The sequence below is a fragment of the Pseudonaja textilis genome, chromosome 1, assembly GCF_049901715.1.
Source record: "Pseudonaja textilis isolate UNSWEBS1 chromosome 1, rPseTex1.2, whole genome shotgun sequence".
Taxonomy (NCBI): Eukaryota; Metazoa; Chordata; class Lepidosauria; order Squamata; family Elapidae; genus Pseudonaja; species Pseudonaja textilis.
In genome coordinates, this window is record NC_141990.1 from 213,749,233 (window position 1) to 213,768,042 (window position 18,810).

The 18,810-nt window shown below is 36.3% G+C and overlaps 1 protein-coding gene across 5 annotated transcripts in view; it reads left to right on the forward strand.

Moving 5' to 3' along the window:
- Window positions 1–18,810, forward strand: part of SEMA5B (semaphorin 5B) — a 601,210-nt gene that overhangs the window by 141,379 nt on the left and 441,021 nt on the right. The window contains exon 1 of one of the 5 annotated variants that reach the window (XM_087920415.1): window positions 12,994–13,063. The exons of the other annotated variants lie outside the window; for them this stretch is intronic. The gene's annotated coding sequence lies outside the window, so the exon portion shown is untranslated. Of the gene's footprint in view, window positions 1–12,993; window positions 13,064–18,810 lie in introns of those variants that run through there. 5 annotated transcript variants of the gene reach the window in all.

Sequence of the window (18,810 nt, forward strand, 5' to 3'; positions counted from 1 at the left end):
CTTAATCAGCCTTACAGATTCCATCACTATAAACGGTGTAATCTAGCTTTTTCTATGACACAGTGCAGAACATTTTAGAGCAGGGATCCCCAACCCCAGGTCCATGGCCGCTTCCACCACTGTACACTTGTGAAAGCAGCATGCATGTGCAAGACCATCTCCTTTTCCCCTCCTAACTGCTGCCTTTACTGGTCTGGAAAGGTTGGAAATCACTGTTTTAGAGGACATAAAGAACGTTGGCTTACACATTAACCAACTCACAATTCAACTACTGCAACATACTTGACACTTGAATGCCACCTAGAAGCTTCAACTAGTAAATAATGTAATACTGGGCACTAAAGGGGATGCTCCAATATGCCCATGTGATACTCCTCAGCAAGTTGCACTGATTGCCAGTTTCAATGGTGAAAGAGCTTCCTTCATTGCCTGTTTGCCTTGAGTTCATTTCTAAATATTGATACTTAAAACCCAAACAGATTTTTGCATGTACGTGAATCACCACTTGGTCTTGTATTGGTCTCAATGTCTTTATTGAGACATTGGTTGGAGAACATATTTGTGAGTTATTTGAGTGTTTTTTGGGGGGTGGGGGGAAGAGGAGAAAATTGACTAACGATGCAAATGACAGTGCACCATTTGTAGTGGTTGTTATTTGTGGAACTCTTTTTCCAATTGCCTGTTGCTAATTCTAAATGATTTTAGGTGCCAAATGAAAACAAAGACTGTTCACCCAGAGATTTCAATCATGCGAGGGTTCTTAGATTTATTTTATTTGTTTTTTCCCTAGTTTATTGTTTTGACACATGGAGCTTTAAATATTGTTCTTTAAATATGTTGAAAAACATGATTAGACGATGAGGTAAGCCAGTACTCTTAATATGATGTGAGAATTGGATCAGAACTGGTGTAGATTTGTGCTCTTTGTGTAGTGTTATATCAGGCACATAACCAACTTGAAATTGTTGATATGGGATTTAAAATAGAACAGAAAGCCACACTAACTTTAGTTTCTAGAGCAAAAAAAAATGAGGTAATAAATGAAATAATAATTTAAATAATTGATCTTTAACCCCCTGTCTTAATGAATTAGTATACAAGCATCAGTTTTTTGTAGGGAATTCAAAGGTCAGGCTATCTTCCTTTGGCTTTCAGGTTTACAGTCAGAAAATAAAAAACATTGAGTGCATTAATATTAGTCCGTCGGTCTATCCATAAATCTCAGTATATGTACAATATGTCTTCCTTGAAGGGGAAATAATGTTTGAATTCTGTAAAGAGACAGAGTCCAGCCACCCTTTTTGAATGGTTCCCTCAAGCACTGTGTGACCAAACACAAATCTGACTTATTTAAAAGGACCAAAGGATTGCCTTAGTCATCCTAACAGTGAAAGAAAGCCCACGTCTATTCTAAGCAGAGATGCTTCCAGGAAGAGCAAAGGACGTTCTTATGAATTTATTCTGAATCACTTCCAGATTGTCCATGTTACTCATATTCCACATCATATGTGGGAATTTCCTGTGCTTTAAACATTTTTAACGGCTCAGTTGTCCTCCTTTGAAAGAGAAAAACGTGCAAGATGCTTTCATAAATTTCAGTATTGTCAGCTTAGCATATACTGTATATACGTCTTGGGGGAAAAGTTGATGGTATCCCAGTTCTATAATGCAGAAGACCGTGGCTGGCTATGTCAGCTCTTTAGGTACCCATCTCAGAAGCAGAGACTACAAGAACCATTTGAAGTGTGTTGTTACACAGTATAATAACATAATCCTGAAAGCCTTTCAATTTCCCCACAATCCTGAATTTATTTCTCATTCCCTCCTCTCTTTCTGGGGTAGGCGGATATTTACATAACCATTCTTCAATTCTTTCTCTTATTTTTGTATTCTGTAGGTTGGAAGGAAATGTTTCCCAGTCGCCCTTAGACATTAGACTTTTAAAGCCATTGATAACTTTTCAGAAACTGGTCAAAATGGAGCTGCTACGCGCCTCTTTGTAGTATATATAGGGAAAGACACAATTGCTCATTGAAAATGTATTTTACTTTGAGTTTCATGGTGTAGGTTGTGTTTCTAATACTTATTACTTTTAATATGGATTCTTTAATATCTTACTATGGATATGTTTTGTGCTGTTACATTTGTGTAATTTCCAAGAAAGGTAAATACTTTAAAATAAATTAACATTCTCTATAAATTAATAAAAAATTTTCTTTGTTTGGCTTTTTAGCAAAAGCAACAATCTAAGAGAATAATTAATTTTGAGCCACTAGTCTCTGTAGTAGTCACTCAATAATCACTGTTTCAACTGAAAAAATGGGAGAATACTATCAAAAGAGGAGATGATTATGAAAAGAATAGAATGTGCAGAAATGAGTAAATTGACATTAGCAATTAGAGAGCAAGAAGATAAAGAGTATTATAAAAATTGGGATTTATTTTATCAATGGTTAGAAAAGAGAATAGGGAAATAGGATATAATACAATACAAATACAATGATAGAGTAAAGATAAGACAATGTAATATGTTCTAATGGATTATAATGAAATGAATGATATTATGAATTGAGATATCTTAAAAATTGAAATTTGCTCAAAAAGGAGGATATAGTCTTTAAGGAAAGTCCAATAAGTAGTGAATAACAATATAATATAATATGCATATTCATGTAAAATAAATTTTAATAATGTAGTTAGAAGGGAAGGACTGTTGATATTGTGCACAAGAAGATTTGTACCAGCAGACACACTGTACAATGAAAAGAAGGTTTTATGTTTTGTGTTTATGTTTGTTGTTAAAAAATAAAAAAATCTTGAAAAAAACAATCACTGTTGCAGCAATTTGTGCATGCCAATTTGTATTGTAAAATGTAGCACTTAAAATCTGTGTGTAAAAGTCACACTATAAAATTCTTAGGATGAAGCTGTTGCTTGGGTATGAGTTGAAATGCAATTTTTGGACAGTGTTGCATTTTTTCTATCAGTTAATGACTTCAAGTTTGGAGAAGGAGGAACATTAAAACTGAGAAGTAATTTAGGAATGAATGGCAAGCGCCCCAAGACCTTTACTGTCTGTGGCAGCCTAGATGCTTACTGCAAGTTTGCTATTCTATCAAATTGTCTTAAAAGAAACAGCAGCTATTTTACTGGCCATAAATACTACTACTGATTTCCTTTTTTAAAACCTACAGTATTTCAGACAACAGAAGATGTCTTCTGATCAAAAGAGCCGTGGTGGTGCAGTAGTTAGAATGCAGTATTGCAGACTAACTCTGCTCACACTGTCAGGAGTTCAATTCCTTTGATCCTGACCAGCTCAAGGTTGACTCAGCCTTCCATCCATCCAAGATCCGTAAAATGATTGTTGGGGGCAATATGCTGACTCTATAAATTGCTTAGAGAGTGCTATAAAGCACTGTGAAGCAGTATTTAAGTCTAAGTGCTATTGCTTTCATTAAGAAACAACAATTGAGAAGGTTGTGGTTAATTGCAATGGTTACTGGCAGTGGTTATTTAAGGCTCCTTGAGAATGGAACTCTAAAGCCTTGAGATGATTAAACCAAATTTTAATCACTTTTTTTCATTTCACAGATGTATAGGGGAAAGTTTTCATTCTCTCCCTGCAGATCACGGGGCAGTTTTACTGAGAAGGCCTAACAACTATGCTATGATTGTCAGAAAATGCTGTGTCAAAGAGAGACATATGAGAGCTAATGATGTAGACTTGTTCAGTGTCTTTCTGCAAGTAGTATATAGTCTCCATTTGTGCTTTAAATGCAGGGAGATCTCTTGAAAAATCTCCTGCCATCTGGATCCTTTGTACAGAAATCTCAGTCTACACACAGAGAGGAAAAGATGGAAGTGCCACAGAGAGAAAGTTTCCCTCCTAATCCAGGTTGACCACATTTGACCACAGAAGAAAAGGAAGCAATTTCTACATATTTGAAAAGCATCCTTGGAAGGAACACAGAGAGAGAGACAGAGAGACAGAGAGAGGGAGAAAGAGAGAGGGAGAGAGAATGTGTGTGTGTGTTTGTGTGTGTGTGTGTGTGTGTGTGTGTGTGTATGTATATGTATATGTATGGTATTCAGCTTTGTTCGGGTATTTTCCCATGTCATTATAGTTGTGCTTTTAAAGTTGTAGCAACGTTTTGGCTTCTGTATATGCATACACACACACACACACACACACACACACACACACACACACACACACAGATATATATATATATATCTTTTCCCATGTAAGATTGAGAGTATCTTGGCAATGTTTCGACGAGGTCCCACTCGCCATCTTCAGGCTGGTGCTTTCGGCTTCATGCTTCTGCGAACAAAGCATGATCAGAGCTGCCGTCTCTCTATAAATACTGTGGAGAGGTTGGCTGTATTGTCATTTCTTGATTGGTTTATGGAATTGATATTTGCAGATTGGCTGGCTTTTTCATAAGGACATGAGTGGCTGAGGTATTGGCTGTGTGTCTATCAGCCTCCTGTGTTGTAACTACCTGGGTAATGGGCTGTGTGATGACCTTCTGAGTTCTATTGTTTTGACATCCTGGGTCTTGTGTTGTAATCTCCTGGTTCGTTGGCTGTGTTGCAACATCCTGAATTCCGTGATGTAATATCCTGAGTGGGTGGCTGTGATGTGATGTTCTGGGTTTTGGTTTGGCTCCGAGTTTGAGGCCTGGGTATGTGTTCATGGCCTGTGTCCGTTTGCTTGGTTTGGGAGTCGGGGTGTGTGGCAGCTGGTGATGCAGCCATGGTCTGGTTTCTGGACGATGGTTGTCTTTCGTCTATGCGTTGGGTTTGGGTTTGAGTCTGGTGAGGGAGAATGGTGGTGGTGGGGGTGAAATTCATTCTTCTTAAAAGTTTCAAGAAAGAGGTATTGCCTGTGAAGGATCTCTAATTATTGATAAGTCTAAGGTTTAATCTAAAATTTGGCTGATCAGGAAGCAATTCGTTCATTTAGAGCTCTCCATGGTGCTGCAATAGTTGGCTTTTCTAGATTACTGCCTTGTAAATTCCTTGGGGCCAGAATAGAATGTGTTGTGAAGAACAGCTGTCACTTCACCTTAGGTCCAAAGGAACTCAAAATCAGGTAGGTTGGGATATGATAAGTCATTTAATTCTGCAGTTGTGGAGGGCAAACCATGATAATTTGAAAATGTCAGCCTGGATGAGAGAAAGGAAGTTTACCTTTTATAATTCAGTAGCAGGAAAAAGTGGATACTGTGAATTAAAAAAAACTACAGTTCTTCCCACGTTAAGCTCACCTTCCCTTTCCCAAATACAAAATATTAAACACTTAATCTTAACTATTATGGGACTGAGTTTTAGAAGGCTGGAGAGGAAATATGTGATTCTGCCAAGAACTGCATTTTAAAGAGACCCTCGACCATAGAGTGTTTCTATTGGATAGAGAATGCACAGTATCAGCTTCAGTTGGAGATCCTGGTTGTAGTAAGTCTTATGACTGAAGTAAAAACTTTGTGCAGCTAACATTATATAAAAAAGCATGCAAAACGGGTAATGTAGCCAATGGAATTAGGGGGAAGCATTTCAGATAAATTAACCAGAATCAGGAATGTATAATATTATCTTGATATGACCATTCTAGACAAATAGAATTTGAACATAGATGATAATTGAAATATTTGAAAATAAAAATGTGTAGAGTATTTTAATCAAAGACTACAAAGCAATTTTTAATTTTATTTAAGATACAGTACAGCAGCAGAATAAAATATGGAACCAACATAGGAAATGGGTAATTTTTAATTCATAAGTTTATTTTTTATATCACATATGTTTAGATTTTTGAAAACATATGAGTATTTCTTGAATGGAAAAGTGAGATGTTTTGGGAGTATTTATATTAAGTGACAATGAATAAATGAACTGGCAAAGAAAATGTTCAACTAAGGTATTTCCTGCTTAGAAAACATAAATGTATTTTATTATATCTATGGTATGGTGTTCATACATATTCAAGTTCTTGACTTCCATCTCTTTAATCCATAATAAATGCATTTGTTCATATTTTTAGGTTGAGGTTTGAACATTTTGAGTGTGAACTAGACAGAATGCCACGGGGAAACACTATTTTTAAAGTATATCCATTTTTTAAAAAGAAAAATATTCTTGAAATATGTACATAGATATATTGTGTGTGTTTGTATTGTGGTTGAAATTACTTATGGAACACATTTTTTATGAATTCAGGAAGTCTGAGTTTTGAGCTAATATGGCTACAATTATAAAAGTCAGTTCAAATTCCCTCCTCAAATATAGACTCATAGTGATGAATTAATTCCTTTCACTTAATTCTAGCTCATCAATTATTTAGAGCAAAAATGAATGTTTATGACTTGTGGTGAAAACTGCATAAAAATCACTACAGTGCATCCAAAACTTTGTTTTGAATTTTAAGATGTACAACATTTTTCTCAGTTTCCATGCAACAGTGCAATTTTTCTTCTAAATGAACAAAGTAAGTTTGCAAAATGCAAGTCTTGGTTCTGAAAACATATTGCAACAAATTTCTCAAGTTTAGTTTTAAAATACTCTGTGTGCAAAAGATCAAATAGTTTTCAAATCATTTTCATTTCCTCTTTCAACTTTACAATTCTTTGTTCCATTCTTCTTTTCAAAAACTGTCAATTTAATATCAAGTGATTCAGCTAAGTTATTGACCAGTTCCTCAACATTTTCTGAACTAAATCTGGGCAATTCCTTTCTCTGCAGGTTGCTCTACAATCACAAAAGCTATCCTGGCTTTTTTTTTTGGTGATTGCCATTGTAATGTCTAAATAATCTAAAAGTATTTCAGTTGCAAGGAAAATGGTAAAAAACAAGCTTGCCCGCTTTCCCCCGTGTTGTCTTTTTGTACTCTTAATACTTTTGCCTCGAGTAGCACTCCATGGTTACAGTCAACATGACAGTTTGACATTATCTTTTGTTTTATAAAATCCTCTAATTGTCTGTTCCATAATAATAATGAAAAAATATTCCCACAAATTTCCAGTTTGTTTATTTATTTTAATTCCAATTTGTTCAAAAACACCTTCACTGAAAGGTAATCTTTCAATATAACTATTCTCTTTATTAGTTTTAAACTTTTTTTTAAATATCTTTTCCTTGTTAAGCTTTTTTGCCAAAAGTTTTCTAATTTTTAAAACCTCTTTCCCCCACTTTTTAATCCAGAAAGAATGTTGACTCACCAAATGAAGTTCTCTTCTCTCGCTGGTCAGAAAATCTCTCTTTAGCTGTAAGTTGATTATGTGTGAAGATATTTTAAAAAGTGAGGCTTATGAGGCTGCATTATGGCTGTGGGTTTGATTGAAATCTCTCTAATTTCCAATCACTCAATTCTTGAACTGACAGTACAAACCTCAGTTCCTGAAAAGTAGCTGTCCTGGGTGCAAGTAGGTGATTTCACAGTCTCTCCTTTATCCAGAAAGAACTGTATTGAAATTCACTGTTTGGCTGCCAATCTCTGCCACAATACCTCTCTGCTCCTTTAGGGATGTCTAGTACACCGTGCATCCTCACCCTGAAGCCAGTCAGTGAGTTTTCTACAATTTGGGTGTATCAAAACAACAGGCTTTCCAGAAATATGCATTACAGCAGTTCAGCCAATTTGAATATTGCTTCCGTATTGATCTGTGTAGATAGGTTAACTGAATAACAGCATTGGAAGGGAACTTGGAGGTCTTCTAGTCCAACCCCCCTGCTCAGGCAGGAAACCCTATACCATTTCAGACAGATGGGAGTCCAATCTCTTCTTGCAAACCTCCAGTGTTGAACCACCCACAACTTCTGGAGTCAAGTCATTCCACTGATTAATTGTTCAGGAAATTTCTCCTCAGTTCTAGGTTGCTTCTCTCCTTGATTAGTTTCCATCCATTGCTTCTTGTCCTGCCTTCAGGTGCTTTGGAGAATAAGTTGACACCCCCTTTCTTTGTGGCAGCCCCTTAGATATTAGTTGAGATTCATTTCCCTTATTGTGTTTGGAATTGCTTTCTGAGTTGAATTTGATCCCCAGCGTGTATTTCAGTTACTTTATTGTGTAAATATCAAAGGTACTGATGATATGGGAGGGAAAGATATGGATCAGTAATTTTTCCAATGTAACAAAAATTCTAATCAAAACAAAATATATTGATCCCTTTGTGGTATAATTATCGAGTGATATTACTTACTTGTTTTGAACATCAGGTATTTTCCCAAAATACCTAATTAGCAAGACTTCATGGAGATGCAAATCAGATCTCAATGGTCTTAAACATTCTTTATCATTATAGAGTTAATGCATTTTAGTTGTTAAAGCACACAAACATGATGACAAAGGCATAAAATTGAAGAATAGCATCAACTGTGATTATTGGAGCAATATTATGTTATGCTGTGATATTTTTAAGTAACTTCTAGATGATTAGACTTTGTCATAAAATTAAACATTGTCTGATAATCAAAGGATTTAGAAAATCTTCAGTGATTAACTGGTAAAGATGCAGACCTAGAGAGCCAGAATGTGCAAGAAAAAGAAAGAAGAGGCTAGGGTGGTATTTATAGGTATGTTCAGGCAATTTAGCATTATTATGTACCATGACAACATTTAGGATTGTATATTTCTTCTAACATCTCGCCCCCATGCTGGTGCCTATAAGAAAACTATGTGGTGATTCAGCTAAGAATGTTTATGCTTCTTTTCAGAATTATCCTGGGAGCTACTCGTAATAAAACTTAGTTTCCTGTTCTTTCTGTGTTCTGTAAATGTGTTTCTAAGGTGCTTTATATGAACTACAGCACAGAAGAATAAGTTGTAGTAATCTACATGACATTGTCACAAAAATCCAAAACTAGCCTTCTGGTCTATTTCTAGATGTTTTAAAGTATTAAAACTTTTTTTCCTTTCCTGGTACATATCAGGAAATCTAACTGCTAGATTCTGTCTTATACCTATGCCAATTAAGACCCTCTTATTTATGGGTCTTAATTTATCTTTCCCAGGTTGGAGGAAATCAAAGCTACTTTTGTTATGGAGAAACCCAGAATCCAGAATTTCCCCAAAGGGATTGAATTGTTGGAATGTTAAGAAAAGCATTTACTGTCTGGCATTGCTACTGACTCTTCTGTCTAATGTGGCTATATTTTATAGGCTTTATCGCTTTGTTTTTTTCAGAGCCATTTTAACCTTGCAAACAAGCGAGTCAGAGGAACCAAGGGTTATAAAAGTTTAAATAAATAATTGCTTTTGTTTGGCTTTCAACTTGATCTCAGCAGCCTGTTTAAATGCAATATTAGCTTTATTAGAAATTAGAGCTGTTATGCTGAGGAACAAAGTGTAGAACTGGTATCTGCTAATAGGTTGGTTCTTTTGGTAAATTCTAATGCTAACCTTAGGAAAATAATAATAATAATAATAATAATTTAGGCTGTGGTCTTATATGACCAGGATATTTATTTCTTTATTTTTTTACAATTATTTGAATGCCACCTATTCTTAGGACTTTAGATATAAGTGCAGTGAAGCTTTTCTAAAGTCAATAAGTAGTTGAAACTGTCCGATACTGTTAATAAAAATTGTTGCTACCAATTGTTGCTATCTTTCTTCCCTGAAGAGGGCTGTTTTCATTTTTGAAAAGACATTGGAATGGGGGCCTATTTAACTTCAGAGGACAAGCTGTTCCAAAGAGAAGGATGATAATTGAGAAGGATATTATCTGGGTCCCAGCTCATTTGATTTTTGGCGGGTGGGTATCTGGAGTATGCTCCTCCACTACATCCTATAGAGTTGGCATTTTGTAGCTGAAGAAATTGATTCTCATGATGACAAGGGCCCAAGTTGTAAAAGGCTTTAGATGTAATAATCAGTATCTTTTACTGACAGTCAGTATAAACCTGCAAGCTGGTGTTATTCTACTAAGCTAACATTGGTCAGCAAATATGAAATGACATTCTGTGCTAGTTGCGGGGTTTGAGTCATTTTCAAGGGTAGCTCATTATAAAGTGAATTACATTAGTCTAGCTGACAGATGGCAAGCATATGATTTATTGTATTTAGCACCACCTGGTTCAGAAAAAGGGCACAATGCCCATCAAAGTGGTTGAGGCCTTATCTGGCCATAGTTATACCTGTGCTCCAGGAGGAGCTATAAGCTCAAGAGAGTCACCAGACTAGCTATCATGATTGGAAAACGTGCTACCTCGTCAAGAGCTATACATGGGGCAGCCACCATACAGGAACGTTTTTAAATCAGCAGAAATTCTATCTTCTTGGAATTCAGCTGTGATTATTCTACTCTAACCAGTCCATTATAGTCTCAAGGCAGTGGATTGGAACTTTTGCTGGAATTTCAGTTTATCTTGGCATCAAGATGTTATCCACATATTCAAGATGGTTAACTGAAACTGGCAAATGACCTCTTTGATTGGAGTGCCTAAGGACTTGATCTTTCCTTTCCAAATAAAACCAGTTGGAACAACCCACTCTTCAGGAAGGATTGCAGTCACTTTAAGGCAGTGGTTGCCAACCAGTGGACCAGGGACCACTGGTGGTCCATGAGAAAATTTTGGTGGTCCGCAGAGTAATGTCTTCCCCAAAGCACTCCCTCAATTAATCCAGGCTGCATGGGAACACAAGGCTGCGCCACCCATATGGCCCGCCCACCCACTGGCCCCCATCCTTCAGCCAAGCACAAACCTTATCTTGAGTAGAGCCATACAAGCTGGAACTGGAAGGTAAGACCAATGGTGGGGGAGGGAAATCCATCCCAGGGTGGATTGCTGACATTGGTGGGAAAGTCGGTCCCATATTTCAGAGCTGCAGTAGTCACGAGACTGGCCCTTTGGTCATCCCAGAGCAGTTCCTCCAGTGCATGGCAGGCTGGTGCACTCGAGTGGAGGAGCAGCTGCTCTGGGATGACCAAAGGGTCAGTCCTGTGACTATTGCAGCTCTGGAAAATGGAACTGACATTCCCACCAACCAAAGTCAGCAAGCCATCGTAAGACAAAATTCATATTACTGGTCTGCAGGATTTAAAATTATGAGTTTGGTGGTCCCTGAGGTCCAAAAGGTTGGCGACCCCTGCTTTAAGACACTGTTCTGATACTAGTGTGAAGTGTTTTCCTATGCATATTCCCAAATTCTGGTCTTGTCTCACTTTAACAAGATGGCTATTGAGTCCCTCTGGAAAAGAAGGAGCATACAAGGTTTTTTGTTTGGCCTGGGGTCTTACTTAAGTAGTAGAGTCATCCACATAACCATGAATTTCTGTGTTTTTCCTGGATCACTTATGTGTTACACTATAGGCTTGATGTATGATTGAAAAGATCATATCTGAAAACCAACAATTCTACCTCTCTGTGTCATATGTAGCCGTGTGTGTGTAGATATATAGATGTGTATGTGTGTGTGTGTAGATATATAGATATTAATTTAAACATGACCTCAGGCATTCATGAAAGTCCCATTGAGTGACACCACCAGATGGTTCTGTCATGACATAAAGACCTCAGGTATCATTAGCTGTCTGGGTAGTAAATAGTATACTTAAAAGTACAACTACAGTTATCTGGATAAACATTAGATGTTAGCATTTTAATTTTTCAACCAATAGTGGTCATTTGATTTTTTTTTTAATTCAGATTTGGTACCCATACTTAAGATCTACCAAAGCTCCTTTGCTAGAACAGGGCAATGGAGGAATTCAATAACCAGTGTCTTCAGCTCTTGTATTTGGAATAAGGAAGGAAATTGTCATGTGCTTCATATCCAGGAACAAAATATTTGGCTAGTTCCACAGATATGAGTTTAACTCTTAGTAAAACTCTTTTATTAAGCATCCGAGGATCTGGTGGGCAGCTTCAGCCATGACCTTAGTAGGGTCATGAATGGGTAGCTGACAAATTAAAAGCAAAGTTTCAGTGTCAAAAGCAGAAGCGAACCTCAGAGCATTTTTTTTTCCCTGTGTTGTGAAAAAAGATAGATTTTTGGTAGAAGTTTCATTGAAAAATTATAGATGTCTTCTATGGTTATGACTATGGATTTGCAATCCTTAAATAGAAATATCAATAAGAGAACAATAAAAAGTGATTTGCTCTGAAATAATATGAATAATGTTCACTTTCAGCTGTGCTGATGTCAAAGCAAAGCAACTCTTTCTTCCTTATGTTTACTCCAGAGACCAGAGTTTCCATCCTAAACTTCTAAATTACTCCTCCAGCTGTTTTCCATTTTAGCTGTCACTCATCCCTCTACTCAACTTGATTACATTTTTTTTGGGCACCTGAGAATACTGTATAATCTTCATGATGGCTCCCAGAAAAAAATGTGAGCTTGTGTACCATTTGATAGTTAGATAGGTATTTTATATGGTACTTTGTCAAAAGCAGAAATCAATATCTGCTATTTGGCACAGCACCTGGGCTCTGGCAAAAGTCACTAATTTGGGTCATAATAAAGAAAAATCACATGAACTACAGCCTATCTCCAAACAAAAACCTTTTAAGGATATATGTACCATGTATTCTTTTCTCAGGATGCATCAACATCCCTCATTTGCATTAAAATGTTCATCTTCTACCAGCCACAAGAAGAAGGCCTCTCAACCACAGAAAAGCACTCTTTGCTCCACAATAGACTTCTCTGTATGAATAAGTGGTGTTTGTGTGTTTTTAAACGGAAAGTGGAATTCCAAATTGCTCAAGAGAAGTGAAATTTACTTGAAGAAAGGCTGCTATTTGTTGATTGTTTAGCTGGTGTTTATTAAAAAAAATCCCCCTCATAGTAACTGATCTACTGCTGATATTTTATTGCAATGATATGGAAACTTAAGGTGCTCCCCAATAAGTCCAAATATATTTTTTCCCCTTCTGGATGAAACATTTGATTTCTAAGTCTGATTAAGCCAGTTTTTTTGTTCTGCACAATTCCTTGCACTTTTGTGGGATCTCACATCTGGTTGCCTTTCTGTCTTGTGATCTCCACTTTGGCAAAAAAAAGCCCATGATTTTCAGAACTACCAACCCTGCACCAAAAAGAGAGAATGCAAATCTGGTAAGGCTTGTGGCAAATAGAATAGATAAAATGGTAGAAATGGTTAGAAAAGGAATACTATTAAAGAGCAGCCAATTTTCTATTTTTCCTCTATTATTTCATCTATCTGAATCAAGGGGTATCTTGCAATATAGTCTGACTTTGTTAAGAAATGAAAAAAAAGCTTTAAGAGGAAAGTTTCTTATAATTCCTGATGTTGGCCAGCAGCAGCAGGTTTACAGATACATCTAACCAGGGTTTTATGAACCTAGAATAATTATCTCTGCACAGTGCTAAGCTTAAAGTTACAAATAGGAAGTTTTCAAGGCAAAAATTATAGTGTGAGTGTAGCAAATCCTGAGTTTCGACTTAATAGGCTCACTGAAATTATTGAGAAATTTTTCGCATTTTGAATTTTCTTGGCCTTTAAAAAAATCTCTTCTCCAAACTGATGTGTGGAAAATTAACTACTCCTTTGTGCCATCTTTGAAAAGGAGCTGCTTAATATAAAACAGGAAAGCAGTATTTCTCCAGATATGATTATGTCTTGTTTGAGAGAAATAATTTTCAAGTTGATTCAATTTTTATTGCTAGTTCAAACTTGAAAGATTCAATCAAATATGGCTTATAGCAAAATATTGTCTCAAATGCCTTTTTTCCCACGTGTTTTTGCTGGTTTCCATTTACTTTGTACATAATAAAGTGAACTCGCTTTTTTAAAAAATTCTAATGTTAGTGCCTTAACTTGTATGAAAGAAAAATAAATTTATCTCATAGTAATGTAAAAGAAACTTTAATAGAAAATGTATTCATAAGAAGCTGTAGGGTGGGCAGTAAACAGAGGCTATCCAGATGTTGCTGAAGTATAACTTCTATCAGCCCCAGCCAAAATGACGAGGAAAATTGCAATTGAAGAACGTCTGAAAATTGACAGATTCCACATACCACAACGCTGGAATAATAGAATGAAAATAATACCGTGCTAAATGCCTAACTCATTTAAAAGATGTTTTTTTAAAAAAATATGTTATTCCTAGTAACATCGATATTTCCCACATGCAAGTTTGTTAGTAGGTATGCATGGAGTAGAAAGAACTTCAGCTAAATCTTAAGTATTGCTGCAGATGAAAACTACAGTACATAAAATATGCTGTTTGAAAATATATATGCATGTTATTTTGAATCTATATTTTGTTCAGTATTTTTCAGTCTGTAATAACTATCTTGCATTTATTTACTCTTACAATACTCTGATTTAGTGTGTCAAAATTCATTTTTCATGTTTGTTTTCCTTGATGACTATTTTCGCTTTTAGAACAATGTTGAAGGAACAATAAGCAGAATAATCCACTGTAATGAATACCACAGTAACGAATATCCATTTGGAGGCATCTTGGAAAGTAATTGTCTTCATTCTTTTTTTTGAAGTTTTCAGATGGGAAGGCATTGTCCCAATGCACAGAGGCAATTTTTCTTTTCAATGGGTCCTGTGGCTCAGGTCTGAAAACCTCTGCTCTCTGAGGAACACTTTTCAAATGTTTACTTATTTCTTGATTCCTGATAGGCAATTTAAGTTTTAAATAAATCTACTGAGCTGCTGCTTCTGAAAGTTTACATTCCTTTGAAAGTTTGGCTTTGAGAATTATTAGTGAAGCCTGTCCTTTTTTTCAAGAGGATGGTATTCACTTTCTGTTTTTTAGATTTCTATCAGATAATTTAGGGAAACTCTTTAAGAGTCTATAAAACACTTTAAACTAAAGGAAAGGAAAGAATCAGTGCAACTATCAGTTAAGGTATTAAACTTGAACTGGGAGGAATTCAAGTCCAATTTGAATATGGAGCTTTCTGTGTGACTCTGGAACAATCATTTTCTCTCACCTTCACCCTTGAGGATGAATTTTCCATGGAGAAAAAGGCATGATAAATTTATTTATTTACTTACATTTCAAAGTTTTAATTGCCCATCTCCCTCACAGAGGGGCTAAAGTTCAGGCTTGGATGCAAAATAGAAAATGTGGCCATATTTGAGATGTCACTTTAGAAAGGACCCGAGGTGGTATTCAGCAGGTTCTGACCAGTTCTGGAGAACCGGTAGTAGAAATTTTGAGTAGTTTGGAGAACCGGCAAATACCACTTCTGACTGGAGATTTTACAGTATCCTTCCCCTGCCCCACTCACCAAGCCCCACCCACAGAACTGGTAGTAAAAAAAATTGAATCCCACCATTGGAAAGGTACATAGAAAATGTACGTTATATGCACAATCCCAACGTTTAGCTTTTATTGCAATTCTTCTTAGCTTCCTGCTTCACATTTCATCTGGAAGGGATGGAATTGTAAAAGATGATTTTTCAGGTGGAAATCATCACTCAGTCCTACATCAAAAATGGCGAAGCTATGGCTTCTAGACATATTTGGCTTCCCAAGCCAGCTCACCAAGCCCTCAAGAGATCCTGAGCATGACTTATCCTTTTCTCTGTCAATCATTTATGGAGAGAGCTATGCTTGCAGGCACCTCATTTGGTGTTTCTCCAATTGTGGCTCAGTTGCAACATTGGTGAAGAAGGCCCAGTGATTAAAAAAAAAGTACAAAATGAACTCTTGTTATCAACATCTCATAAGTTCCACCTGAAGGTTCTATCAGCCATATTTTGAAGCATTTTCAGAAAATCATAAGGATAGCTTTTGTTTAGGTACCATCACTTTTCTCTGAATTCCATCCAGGCCTGAGGGGATATACAACTGCTAAATCAATAAACATAAGAAAGATTTGGAGAAACAATTATAGCTCTCAAGACACAGAGATTGTTTCATGTGAGAAATATGGGAAGTACGTTTTTCAATGTATAATTATAGTTTCCACTAATTTGGCCAAAACCAGGTTTTTGAAAACTCCTTTAGATAAATGGGAAAACTATTTTGGTTCTATGATTCCTATTTCTCACTGGTTTTTATTTTAAATCAGATGTGTTTAGTGAAATGAAACTGTCACTTATCTACTCTTTGGGGAATTTCTATAGCAAAATGACAGAATGTAAGTGGAGTTGATTAACTGAAGGGAAGGTTCTTAACGAGAAAAAAAGTATGGAGTGTAAGGAGCTTATCTGACACTTTATTTTGCAATATGATGAAGTGCGAGTTATCTCCTTTGCCAGTGTTTGTTACTAATGTTGAATTTTCATTAATAACTAAGAAAATGGCAATTTTACTGTCATAAAGCCAGCTCGTTATTAATCCTGTGGCTGATTTGACATAATATTTCTTCAGTTATTATTGTTATTGATAATATACATGCAACACATATATTTTGTATTATATGTACCGGTAATAACACAAATAATGCTAGTGTATAATGCTGTATATAATGTTATATACAAATATACAAATATATATGTAATGTATATGCAACACATATATTTATGCACCAGCCATTTTAGTTGATTACCTTTTGGCATTAGCCAACTAGTTTATTTGTACATAGTCATCTATGGAGTTTTAATTCTCCAAACATCAGACGCAGACAAATTGTTTATTTTGCCAAAGACATGTTTGAGAGAGAAACAAATTGTAATTTATAACTTGTTATCTCCTATTTTTGATGCTTTTATTAATTTGGGAATGGTTGGAAGATTTTCCTTCAGGGCAGAATGGGTCTGTCTCAGTGGCATTGTAATTGTTTGAATAATCAAATTCGCCTTTAAAAAAAGAAGACTCTTCACATGCTTACCACATTCCTTCTAACCCATCATCAGTTTTAATCTAGCTGTCTAATAAGCAGCCGGCAAGAGTGTTGTTGTAGCTTCCTCCCCCCTCTTCTGAGATTATTTTTTCTCCAGATGGTTTGGCACGTTATCCAACAAGATGACAACATCTTTCCATTTCTCATCACTTCTGTTGCAAAAAGCGTCTTTTTTTCTTTGTGGAAAGTGTTACAAAAGAAAGGCATTTGGGGGAGCCAAACCTGTCTTGAGGCTTTCACTGGTATCTAAGAAACCATTTCAGTTACGCAGGCTGGAAAACAAGGGCTTTTGTCAACTTATGTTTTATTCAAAGGTGCCCACCCAATTCATGAAAAGTCCCGTAGAGTTAATAATGAAAGGTGACTGGGCACCCTGTAACAAAATGACATGTCTGGTTTTTGACGGGAAGGAGATGGGTAGAATTGACTAATTTGGACATTGTCTGGATATATCTGCTATATACTACATTGCTTCAAAAACAAATTAAAAGACACTATATTTATTTAAAACCTCATGCTATTTAAACTGACCAGAAAAGCATTTAGGTTGTTTTTTTGAGAAATAGTTACCTTCCAAAAAACACCACCACCAATACAACACAAAAGAACCAATAAAATTTCAGTGTCGGGTACTTCTTGGGTTAGCATAGATTTTTAAGCTTTCCTGGATCTTTTAATTCATTAGTTCAGCGGCCCCTCAACCTTTTGGGCATCAGTGACCAGTTTGGTGGAGAGAGGTTTTTCTGCAGACCAGAGGGGACGTGGTTTCATGTGCTGCCTGCATCCCGCAGATGGGGCCTCACTTGGTTTCTGGCATGTCGTGGACTGGTGCCAGTTCATGGACTGTGGGGGTTGGGGACATTAATTGATTCACTTATTCAATTTTATATACACTCAACTCCCCAGGTTTTTGAGTGGAAAGAAAATCAAGGAAACAGTAAAACAATAAGAACAAATGTGTAGGCTGTACACCACCCTGAAGTTTTAAATTGTCAGTGGTTCAAGATAAACAGATTCCACAAGTATGACTGGAACTCTGTTGTTATAACCTAAGCAACAGAATCTTAGAAGACTGTCAGCAGTATCCCTCCTGCTTATATCCAAGAGAGTTTAAGGCACAGACAATTGAAATTTGTTTATAATGCTCTTTTCCTGTTCTGGGCTTAAGTCATGTCTTTCTAACTGCTATTGCCTAGTTTCTCCAAGGTCATTTCTGTGGTTCTCTACCAAAATAAAGCATGAAACTAGAAACAGAAATGGGAACCATTCTGAAACTAGATTATGGAAATACATTCATACTAGGAAAAATACTTAATGATAGTAATGTATTTACAGATTTCCTGTCCCCATAATGGGCATCAAAATAGACATATACAGATAGTCCTTCACTAACAATTTTAACAGAGCCCAGAACTACTGTAAGCTGTGGTTGTTAAGCAGGTCTCCACATGCCTGATATTATAGATAGTCCTTGACTTATGACCACAGTTGAGTCCAAAATTGCCATTATTAAGCAAGACAGTTAAATGAGTTTTGCTCCATTTTATGACCTTTCTTGTCGTTAGTGAATCACTGCAGCTGTTTAGTTAGTAACATTTTTCAATGTGAATCTGGCTTTTCCATTAACTTTGCCTGTCGGAAAGTTGCAAAATGGGACAACTCGCTGTGGCAAACTTGCTGTGGGATAACTCAACAATTCAATTTAAGTATTTAAAATAATTTAAAAAATATTTTACTTTCTGTCATTCACATTTAATTTTGTCCCTCCTTTTGCATCCTTTGTTTAGTGATCCTATTTCACCCTTTCTTTGGTATTAATGTAACTCTTGGGCCATGGCAAGTTATCCCATGGCAAGTTGGCTGTGGCAAGTTGTTCCGCAGCAAGCCAGCCATGGTAAATTGGCCATGTCGAGTTGGTCATGCTGAGTTGGCCATGGTAAGTTGGCTTCACTGAGTTGTCCTAGACCTGCAATATTCATAGTTAAGATTCTTTCTATAACTTCTGCTACAGCCATTGTAGTATGTTGTTA